This window comes from Anguilla rostrata, chromosome 9, assembly GCF_018555375.3.
Source record: "Anguilla rostrata isolate EN2019 chromosome 9, ASM1855537v3, whole genome shotgun sequence".
In the NCBI taxonomy this organism is placed as follows: Eukaryota; Metazoa; Chordata; class Actinopteri; order Anguilliformes; family Anguillidae; genus Anguilla; species Anguilla rostrata.
In genome coordinates this window covers 26,466,444-26,478,512 of record NC_057941.1, presented here as the reverse complement: position 1 = coordinate 26,478,512, position 12,069 = coordinate 26,466,444, and the positions used below count along the sequence as shown (strand labels likewise).

At 39.4% G+C, this 12,069-nt stretch overlaps 1 long non-coding RNA gene across 1 annotated transcript; it reads left to right on the top strand.

Annotated features, from left to right (window-relative positions):
• The first annotated feature begins 698 nt into the window (after positions 1 to 698).
• Positions 699 to 1,691, top strand: LOC135262400 (uncharacterized). The gene is made up of 2 exons (XR_010332213.1): positions 699 to 967; positions 1,321 to 1,691. It is a non-coding gene; the product is annotated as an uncharacterized LOC135262400 (long non-coding RNA).
• The last annotated feature ends 10,378 nt before the right edge of the window (positions 1,692 to 12,069 follow it).

The following is a 12,069-nucleotide window of genomic DNA, read 5'->3' as shown; positions in this document are numbered from 1 at the left end:
GGTGGTCAGAAGAACTCTGATTTCCATCTTTCTTGTCTCAAAGATACTAAAGTGTTAAATATTCATAAGCTTTCATATTTTGTATTCAAATTTATTAAACGTATTATCACTGAAAAAACTTTGTTTTTTATTTGTTTCATATATTTTACATGCCTGCAGGGTGTTCAAAAAACAATGATGCCATGTTGTGTCCTATTACTTGCTTCATAGGATGCTTTACTGCAATGATTTAAAAGCAAACAAAAATTATTTTAGAAAAAACGGATTTATTGGTTTTAAATACTCGACTTAGGGACCAAAATTTCAGTAATTTAATTGCAATTACACATCATCACTTATCACTTACTTACTTTTAGGCCTCATAATGCTAAGTGGCATAAAAGGCCTCTATAAAGTCTTTCAGTCTCTGCCTTTCCTGGGTTATTTTCAAGCTTTCCAGCTGAGCCCTAGCCTCTCTCATATCATTACATATCATTTTAAGGGTAATACTACAATAGTGTGCAAGCAAATATGGTTTCATTATCTTGCAGACAAGATTATCTATGTAAAGCAGGGTTGCCCAATCCTGTTTCTGGTGATCAACCATCCTGTAGGCTTTCATCTCAAACCTAATTTCATACACCTGATTCGAATAATTAGCAGCTCAATGAGATCTCCAGCTGTTGAATGAGGTGTGCTTTGCTAGGGTTGGAGTGACAACGTACATGATGATACATGTCCAGGAACAGGATGGGCCAGCCCTGATATAAAGAGGTGGTGCAGTGGGTAGCACTGTCGCCTCACAGCTAGTTTGAATCTGGCCTAGGTCTCCTTCGGTTTCCTCCCACAGGTAGGCTAACTGGAGAGGTGTGAATGAATGGCGTGTGCCCTGCAATTGATTGGTGGCCTGTCCAGTGTGTATTCCTGCCTCTCGCTCAATGCACTCTGGGATAGGCCCCAGCACCCCTTGTGATCCTGCCCAGAATAAGTGAATATAGATAATGGATGGATGGATCATATAATATAATATAATGAAATTATATTCTGATTTTTCTGATGTGCATAGAAAATACTTTGAGTTGGACAGGGTTAGGAAAGAAAACCAGCTCTTACTGTAATTAGTAAGATCATGTAAAATGATCATGTAAAATTGAGTTAAAATGCTGTTTATGTAGCTGTGTAAAATGCTCTTGTTTTCATTTGATTAGTTCATTGTTCAAGTCTTAATATTCTGTTAGGATGCTTGAATTGAACAACCTTAAAATTTGAGGGACTGTTACGCGCTCCCCCCTGTTCTGCTCTTATTCCCCTTTGTCTGTCTCTCCCGCTCTCATCTCTCAGGTGCCTATGATTAGGAGCTGATTGCACCTGTAGTGCCCCTCCCCCTTCAAAAGGGCTCAGTGGAGAGTGGAGAGTCAGACTCCTAGCTGGCAGCATTCCATCTTGTTTGATCCCTCTTCCCCTTTAGTTTTTTTGTCTAAGTTTCCTATTTTTCCTTTTTCTTTAGGGGAGGGAGGTCTGGTAGTCTAGTTATCGTGGCTTTATTGTAGTAGTTTAGTTTTTTCTCTGCTTTGTTAGTTTAGGGTGAAGTCCTGGCCCAGGCTTCTCCTTCCTTTTGTTCTTTTTGGCCAGACCTCCCTGCTCTTATTGCTTCATTATTCGTGAGTATTTTCATGTTTTGTTAAATAAATGCATTTTCTTGTTTATTCTAACTCGGTGTGGCATCCTATTAATATGTTTCTGCCTCATGGTCGAGCCAGTGGTTTCTGAGGCCGTAACAGGGACTGATACATAAGTAAGAAATTTCTGACTAAGTAAGACCTCTCTCACAGTCAAATTCCCCTTACAGCTCAGAAACAATAGAATAATCACAGCTACAGTAACATGTGGTGAGTCACACTCCTTTATCAAATAGGCAGAGTAAGGTAGCAATAAACCAATCAAAGCTGGAGCAGCATAGAGTGAGTCACAGGCCTTTCCGTAACTCTGCCTCTTATCCCACCCTCTCTCTATCACCAGGGAAGGCAGAGACGTTTTTTGTAAGTATAAATATTTTTTGAATACTGTTTAAGCTACAATCAATCTGATTAAATGTGAAAACACATACAATGGCTAAAAAACTTAAACTGAGTTTCAGACAATGGGATGATGTTCGTACTTTATTCCATTTGAAGAATGTCAAGTCACTGATGGGTGCATGAACTAGCTCCCTCGTGAACTAGTATAAATATTAATAAAACTAGTGCATGTTTGATTAATATTTAAATCAGCACTGTCAAGCACTGAATTTTTTTTGATCATAGATATTAGACAAATTGTTCACATTGTTATTAGAATTTTTAGGCAATACCAACAGTAATGGAGTAATGGAGGATGCTTAAATTAAAAAATAAAATGATATATAGAATAAATGATTTGTTTGAAATAGTTTAAAGTTCCAGTTTTTTAAAGGAATGAGTTTAACAGAATGTGTTTCATCTCTTCGCATGCAATGCATTTCAAGAAAAGGCAAAGCAATACAGTCCTGTTATTTATTCTAAATCAATATTATTAAGTGTAATCACAATTATATTACTAATAAATAAAAAGTGCTCAATTCTCCCTGTGTCCATGTGGGTTTCCTCCAGGCACTCCGGTTTCCGCCCGCACGACATGCAGGTTAGGGTCATTGGAGAGTCTAAATTGCCCTTAAGTATGAGTGCATGGCTGAATGGTGTGTGTGTGTGCCCTGTGGTGGACTGGAAACCTGTCCAGGGTGTGTTCCTGCCTCTTGCCCAGTGCATGCTGGGATAGGCTTCAGCACCCCCCATGACCCTGAAGCAGGATAAGTGGGTTCGATGATGCATGGATGGATGGATGATTTCATCTATAGAGTAGTCAAGAATGAATGGTTATTTAATAATTAGTTCAATAATAAGTGCTGAGTAAATAATATGCACTCAGGTAAAATGTCATTTGTAGCAGTTTGCATTTATGCTTAAAAAAAATGCTCACTGCACTAGCACACTGTGATAAGTCTATCAGCATTTTACATAATGACTTTCGGCAGCTCATTTGTACCTGGAGCTTTGCATGAAACATTATGACACTCTTGTACTGTAGCTTGGGCTGTTTGCATTTGGGAAGGGAAAACACATCAGCTCTAACTACAGGATACTCCTTAACAAGTTTCACAATTAAATTTGGGCATTTAGCTGACTTGCTAATCTGGGGCGAATTACATTGCTTACCTTTTTTTAACATGCAATCCATGTATATAGCTGCATACTTTATTGAAGCAATTCAGGTTTAGTACCTTGCTCAAAGGTTTAACAGCAGTGCCACACCTGTTAATCGACCCCACAACCTTTACATTACATTACAAGTATTTGGCAGATGCTCTTATCCAGAGCAAGAAACAGTAGTGGAGAACATCAGTGTTATCACCAAGAAGGGACCATTTATAGAGGTCCATTTATAATCACTAAGTGGTATACAGCATTAACTTAACAAACAGCCATTTTGATTGTAACAAGAAGGTACAATTACAAGAAGGCACAAATCTCTGCATTACATGCCCTGATATGTGACTGTTGTGCTGTATTATAGTTCATTTATTCGTCTTCAACTTTTGCTTTCTTTATGTCTGTGATATGTCTGTACATGTTATATGGCCAATATGTCTGGCTGTATACCAATGGTGAGAACTCAGAAAGAATAAAGATCTATTTGCATTCTCTCTCCCTCTCCCAGGCACAAAATGAAATTCTCCTTTGGGGGAATGAATAAAGTTTTATTGTATAGTAATGCTTGTTAACGGCATGTTATTTTCAGAAAACAGCACCAATTGAACAAAAACAGTGAACATGTTTAGAATTCAGGGGAAATTTGCCATAAATAATTCAAATCCGTTGAGAGGGTGAAAACAGTGTTTCTCTGGAGTTAATTCACCTGCGTGAAAAAAGGCCTATTTGAAGCACACTTCACATCACACTACCAATCGCGTCTTCCGCATTAAAAAATAAATGAAGAATTTCAGAGATTACGTATTAGGCGGTAAAAAAATTCACAACTTAGAACATTCTGAGAGATAACTCCTCGTGTCTCGCTTTGCTTGTTGGCCTTCTTCCGAGGCCGTGAACCCGTGTAATGGATGTAGGTGTGCTACTTCTCCTTTTAGCGATAACCTTTTAGACACGGTCCAGTTGCTGGTACAGGCAAACGTGCACTACCTTATTTTCGCCGGGAGAAATATTCAGGAGAAAATGTTGCGCTCCTCCTCCACGATGCAAACCGATGCAGAAAATTCCCTAGACAGTGTTGTGACAGATGTGCCAGATGACAACGCCCCAGATGTGTTAAACTTTAGTGGCCCTTTCCCCATCTGCCCGGTTATTCGCTCTTATTACGGCAAGCTGGTCCCTGTATCTTACACCGGCTTAGCTGACAAGAAGAAACCACGCTGCCAGATATCGACTTCGGTGACTTGAAAGGGTCAAAAAGCGCCCAATTAACAAAATGCAATTGATTGGCTGCAGTTAACAAAATGAATGCGTTTTTTTCTCTTAATGACACGTTAGCATGCTTCTGTATAGGGTGACCAGGTTCTCTAGTGAATTGTGTGCATAATGCAATGAGAACCTACAATAATGGTAATTAGCGTCAGAAAATTCACTGAAATAAAAAATGGCAGAAATAAGGGACATATCAAGATGTTCTCAAAATAAGTCAGGACACGTGAAAATGGGAAGAAATATGAGGATGTCACAGGCAAAAATAGGACATCTGGTCATCCTATGCTGCCATTTCTCTGTGCTTTGGCTGGATGAATTTTAAATGGCACTTGTCTCCCCTTGTTCATATCAGACAGATTAAGATGTAGAAACATTACACTGCAGAATGTCACATTTATTGCAGGCTTCCGCTGTGAATTTTAAAGCATAAAAAAACAGTGCAGGAGGCCAATAAAGATGAGTGGAAAGTAAAAGGGGAATTGGGGGGGGGGGGTGGGGTGGTGCACTCATATGAGCAGCCCCAATGAGTACCCAAACCCATGAGAGACTAACTTGGGCCTAATTCATGAAAAACATTGTTAATGAATGTTGACAAGTAACATATCATTTTCTTTTTAAAAAGAAACCATTTGAAAATCAGTTGACGTTGAAATGTATTGAATCTTTAAGATGGACTCGCTTTTCCTTTGCGTTGTTCTAAGCACGATGCTCTAAGCATGTCTCGTACCCAAACATATGAGTAGCACAGTCCCTGCTGGAAAGCGGACATCATGAGGAGATTTCATGCTGCCTCGCTTAAGAAAGGACAGTCTGACAATCTGGGTGTAGCAGCTTTGAGATGCAATGAGTAAGCGGTGAAAAACTGCTATCAGTGTCCAGCGGCTGCCACTGAACCTGTGGATGTGAAGTCTACTTTAAGCTGTGAAAAAGAAAGGCCGGTATCTGTGTGTCATTTCCAAAAAGAATAAAAGGTAATCAGATTATTCAGAGAACTCGGCATGCGCGAGGATTTAAGAATGGGAGTCTCCGTCATTTTGACAGAAACTGTCCTTTAGCATTAATTGGTCTCTCTTTCTCAGCTCCGAAAGGCCTTGGAACCGGAGCATAGCCATAACCAGGCAACCAGGAACAAGGCCACTGTACTCTCTGTTTCACTCCTCTCAGAAACACAGCGCCGAAATAGCGTACTTTAATAGAGAACTGCAGTTGTATGGATGCAAAATATTAATTAGCCTTAAGTGTAAGAGCATGTGATATAGAGCATATCAAATCTAGCCGTAGACATGTGAGTGCTGAGAACAGCTGGTCATAATTATTTGGAATGCTTAAACTTCTTAGAGACACCAATAAAATTCCTATTTGCACCGATATTCAAAACAAAATTGGTCATTATAGGTTTTTGAAAATTTGCAGGTTGTGTTTTCAAATTTTAACTGAAGATAAAAAAAGTATGCACAGTACTGTGCAAAAGTCTCAGGCACCCTAGATTTTTAAATATAATATATAGTATATATTTGGTCTTAGATGTTTATTTTTTGTTTTCTGCATGAGTGTGTCAGTAGAAAAGAGCAAATTTGAGATTTCCAAACATGAATTTTCCAAAAAATGAAATTTTACAGATACATTTTTGTATTTTGTTAAATAAAGTGATATTTTAAGTAACAGACTACTTTTCAGATAAAAACTTAATCAAGGGTCTCTGGGATTACCTGGAGAGCCAGAAGCAAGCGAAACAGCCAAAATCTGCAGAAGAACTGTGACAAGTTCTCCAAAATGCTTGGAACAACCTACCAGTCGATTTTCTTACAAAATTGCAGGACAGTGTACTTATGGGAATTGATGTAGTTTTAAAGGCGAAGGGTGGTCACACCAAACATTGATTTTATTTAGTGTTTAACTATTTACTGCTCTTTATATTATTTTTTCAATATTTATAACCTTTCATTTCATTATTTTTGAAAACATCTTAGCTATACAGAATTTTTTTTTTTTTTTTTACAGGTGCCTAAGACTTTTGCACAGTACTGTATATCAATTATGCAATCGAGCCGGGATCAATGCCTTTAGTTTGCACAGAGCACACAGGTGCCCTGCATTGAAAACTTCAGACTACAGTAATACATGGTTTATTAATGTCATGTAAAACAGATTATTCATTACAACTTGAACAAAAACGTGAATTTAATGAAGGGAAGTACCAAAGGAAACTACATGAATGCTGAATTCTACACATATTCAAATTGTTTTGTTCACAGGGAGTAAAAACCTTTTAATAAAAGCTTTAGACACACAGAAGCACTCTGGCGCAAATGCACGCATGCATACACACACACACACACACACACAGAAGCACTCATGCCAACAGACACACACACACACAGAAGCACCTACACACCAATATTTAGCGAGCAAGAGGGACACACAGAGTCATTATTAATACCATTCATTTCACAGTCCATTTGTGACAAACCAGTGGATCAGGGAGGGGGAGACAGGGAGTGGCAGGAAAAGAGAGAATGAGATGGACTTAGGGTTCAGGGGAAGGGAAAATGCACTTCCACTATCAGCATTACAAATGTGCTTTCACTGTTTTTCACTTACTAAAAACTCCATATGCTAATTATGAGACATGAAATTGTCACTGCCTCATAGTAACAATAAAATCTGAAAAAGGAGAGAGAGAGAGAGAGAGAGAGAGAGAGAGAGAGAGAGAGAGAGAGCGAGAGACTTTTTTAAGGTCTGCTTTATTCACCATTCCACCAACCTTCACAAGACCTCAAAAGCCATTTTTTCAAGACAAAGAACCACAACACCATGACCTGCACAAAACCCCAGGCACCAACAAGAAAAACAAAACATTCACTGAAAGAAAAAAAAAGAAACCAAAAAAGATAAACAAAAAAAGAAAAATTAATAACGAAGAAACCAAAACAGAGAGAGAAGAGAGGGAGAGATGGTGAGACAGAGAGCATAAAGTGGATGGTATGAGATGTGAATAAAGCAAAGGGGAGGTCCAGAACAATGAGGTAATTTGGGAAATAAAGGGGTGCCACCTGACAGTTATTTGGTGAATGTCAGGCAGTGGATGGAGATGAGGTTTGAAAGGTTGAGGCTACCAATGCCAGGAGGGGTAGAGAATGAGAGCGATGGATGAGAATCAAGAGAGTGATAACATAAATGAGAGTATAAAAAGAAGAGAGGAGAGGAAACAGGGAGGTGAGAAGTGTTACAGGTTGAATAGGGGGGGAAAAGCAAGCTAAATATATCTAAGCAATCTAAGAATAATTGCATAACTTTGTTTATACCGATAAAATGATGTAATAAATACACGGAAATAAAGGCTATCCCATTTGCCTCAGTCTAAGCTTAGACTGATGGACATGTACACCGATCAGCCACAACATTAAAACCACCTGCATTTTTCTGCTTTTTTCTGATTTAATATTTTATTTTCTCTGTTTGTAATCAAAGAATTCACACGTGGTCAAAGTGCAGACTCATTTGCTTGTCTTTAACCTCCTTGCTTGCTTTCCTTGCTTCTGTTCCTAGTATTGAAGGCCAAATGGGTCAAAAGTACATGAAATTGACATCTGCAATCATGCTCATTCCAATCGCATATTTTTACCTTCTTGCTTCCTTTCCTCGTGTCCTTTCCTTGCTCCTAACCCTACCCATCGTAGGAAGCAAGGAATGAACGTGGGGATGGAGGAATCGAGGGCACGGATGAAGCAAATGGAGCATCCTTACTCGTTCAAGCGTCAGTTTCAAGCCATGTCAATTACAGACATGGCAGGTGGGCAGAGGTGGATCCACTGGCCGATAATTTATACGTCACACGTTCTGAAAAAATACTTCCACAAAGGATGCACTTATGTTTCAAGAATCCTTTGGGAGCCTCCTATCTCCTGACTCCTTGAAGGATCATTGGAATGTCCTTAAAGATGGCAGACTTTGATCGATTGCCAGGTCAGTCAAGGACCAAGGAGAAATAAAATAAGTGATTGTTATGAGCCCCAGTCATCAATTTCACATATTCTTGACCCGTTTAGTCTTCCATACTAGGAAAGGACGCAATGAAAGGAAGCTAGGAGGTACAAAATAAGTGACTGGAACGCACATACAGAGGCAGAGCATGTGCTTATATCTATGTATGTGTTTCTATGCAGGTAAGTGAGAGAGAACCTGCATGCACATCACTTTAGAAGGAAAAGTGATAAAGAACACAGAATGCATAATTTATATACAAAAGCTCACAAGCAGTGAAAAATGATGGATGGCAGAAATAAAGAGATAAAAAGGGAGAGATTGTGAAAAATAGGGAGATAGAGACAAAGATCAGTACGGGCTAATCCTCGAGTGCAGGTGTCTGACCTGACTCTATGTATCTGACTGTTTACTCCCCCTCCATATTTCCTCATACATTAGTGTCATGCAGATAGAGCTACACAGTGGACGATTGTGTCCTTGCACACATTGCTACATGCATTCTTGGATCAAGGAGGAAGCTGCTTAATATTCTGGGAGAGAAAGGGAAATGGAAATATTAGCAGTGACAATGAAGAAACATGTTTCACTCAGTTCAGATAGTAAGTCTTGTATTTTATGGCTCAATTTATTTTAGTCGACGTTATTAAGACATGTTTGATTGCTCTTTCATTCCCATCAATCCCAAGCTCATGTGCTCCTGCCCCTCTACCCCTCCCCACGCTGCTCTGTCTACCCCTCTCAAACAAGCTACTTACAGGCCTTCTCAAGGCTTGTTTTACATGATTTATTTACTGTCGAGCAAATCGTTTACCGGGAATGAATGAAAAGCATTCACTAGTAGCTAAATGACTGTCTAGTTTATGCATGGAGGAATTCTGTACATTGATTGGCTAGATTTAGGGAGTAGTGTAGAAGCAAGCCCGTGCGTGTACATGTATGTAGGTGTGTATGCATGCGTGTAAGTCAGGCGAGGGGTATCCGATAGAAGGAGGCTCCGCTAGATTAATATTCTCCTGGTCATTTATGGTATTTGGAGGCATTGTGATTGCTCTGCCAACAAAACGTTGAAAATATTGATTTAGCATTTCCCCCTCTTGCCTTCTGCTGAAAGTAGACAGCTGGTTTGAAGGTTCCAAGTCCTCTGAATCCACAAAGGATTCTTATGTTTATTCCCGCAAAAATAAACGTTAACTTTGGCACTGACTGTAGCTGACATTTGAATGGTCATTCCCATCATTCAGTTTTTCATCCAATAATGCATTCTCCTTTACAAAGAACAAATATCTTTTTTCATCTTTTTTTTGTCCCTCCTATCTTCAGAAGTTCTTAGCTCTCTCACAGTCGAAACACTAAAGAATTCAAAAGATGAAAGGGGAAAAAAAACAATGTTTCTAAGAAACAATATTTCTTGGTTTGCTTCTGTAAAGAATGTCTGTCACTTGATGGTAGGGTTTCCTGCAACCCAAGCCATTAACTTTCTATTGCAGTGAGCTTGGAAACACAGAGTTTGTTGAGGCAGTAATTTAAATCACTCTATCGTTGCAGCTTGAAGAATTATTAACTTAAACTAACCATTCATGCACAGATACACTCACCCGTGCACCCACCCACACACACACGCACACGGACACGTGCAGGCACACACAGGCACACACGCATGCATGCATGCACACACGCACGCAAAGAACAAAGCATATTCAACCACAAATACAATGAGTATGTGTCAATCACCAGAATTTACTGTATAAATACAGTTCCAAGGCTTGTGTCTGAATTTTGCACAGGAGTAATTCTTCCCAAGCCAGCACGGATCTTTATTTTGTACTGGTTTTTAAGTGCCTTTTTCTTTAACCAAAGAAAAAGTTAAATCAGTCAATATGACTGGATATTCAGGTCTGCACCCGCTGTCGGACATACGTACATACAGATTGTGCGGAAATGGGCTTTCTGGTGGTAAACAGTACAACTGGATATTGAATTCACTAGTAAAATGCATTATTTTTCTGCATTTCAGGAAATCATCCCATACATTTCTTAATATACACCCCCCTCATAGAGTAGGTTGTGGCAGCATGAAGCCAACAATTGACAACAACATTTAAAATGTCAACATTTACATTTGGATTTAGGCATTTAGCAGACACGCTTGTCCAGGGGGACTTACAAAAGTGCATACGTAGAGGTTTATGCAGTGAGCAGTGACAATGCCAAGTCATCAGAGTCACAACCGATCGCAGTCATCAGTACATTACCTACACCATAATGTTAATTGCCATAGTGGGAGAAGTAAGATGTAGTGCTCTAGCAGACTGATTTGAGGGCACGGTGTTAGATGAAGCATTGGAAGAGCTATTAAACTATAATAAATGTTCATACTTCAGTGTTAGTCGAGCCAAGATGTAGAGTAAACAAATGTGGTTTCAGTCTGTGGGGGAAAACAGGCAGTGACTCGGCTGCCCTGAATGCAGAGAGGAGTTTATTCTGCCGCTGGATGGATTGGCAGGAATACACAGGGCATGGACACAAAACAATGGAAGTCGCTTAACATCCGTGTTGAGCCACCGCGTGTGGCCGGTACAGCTTGTATATGGTCTCGGCAGCACACAGGCGTTTTCATTATTTTGTGCACAAGCTGTAGCTTCATTCCACAAGCTGGAAGAAAAGTAGGTGGTCCTGTTTAGAAGCAAAGAAGACAGAGGATGTTGCACACTCCCACGGACATATTTGGACTTGAGCATCTGCTGTAAGGCAGACGGACTGGCAGGTGAATAACCTGTCTAGGTAATCAGAGGGACATGATTGAATCCGATAATTCCATTGTTCATCACCCATTTTATAAAGCAGCTTCTGATTATTGCCTTAACTGCTATTGTCAAAGGTGGATATATTTTTTCTCCCCCTAATTACAAACGCATTTTCTTTTTGTTACGGCACTCTGATGCAGCCCACCAAGCATGGAGATATAATTTTATCACCCAGCAAATGAAAGAAAATGTGCTTTTATTATCTGGCCGTATTTCTACCGGGAAATTGACGTCATAGTGAGCTATACAGACATACATTGTTTATTTAGGGGACAAATTTTTTTTGAAAAGCTAACCACACACTGCAAAAATGTCAGTCTTCACTTAGTCAACAACAGTTTCTTTTAGCTCACATACTGGGAAAACAAGTACAAATGTTTCCCTCAATCAGACCTTTATCAGTGCTGGAAGGCATAAGTCACCACCATTCTACTCTATCGATGAGTCAAAAAGATATCAAGCATGCTCCAATGGAGTAAAATGTACTCTGTCAGAGTTAATTTAACACTTTTAAAGTTTCTTTTCATTGTGAAGAGTCCTCTATCTTTTGCTCTTCACAACATTTGTTCTCAAACAGCAGTAGCAGTCCTCTGCAGGTGTTCTCAACCCTGGTCCTGGAGTACCTCCATATGTACTGCTTTTAGTGCCAGTACTGCCAACAAAAGTCTTGATTAGTTAAGGTTGTTGAAAACAACTGTTTAAGTTCCATAACTTTTTGCTGAGACAGATTTGAACAAATGGCAGGTTTTGGCTCATGTTTTAGTTCCAATGCCCATATGTCCACACTATTTATCTCAAAACTCTGC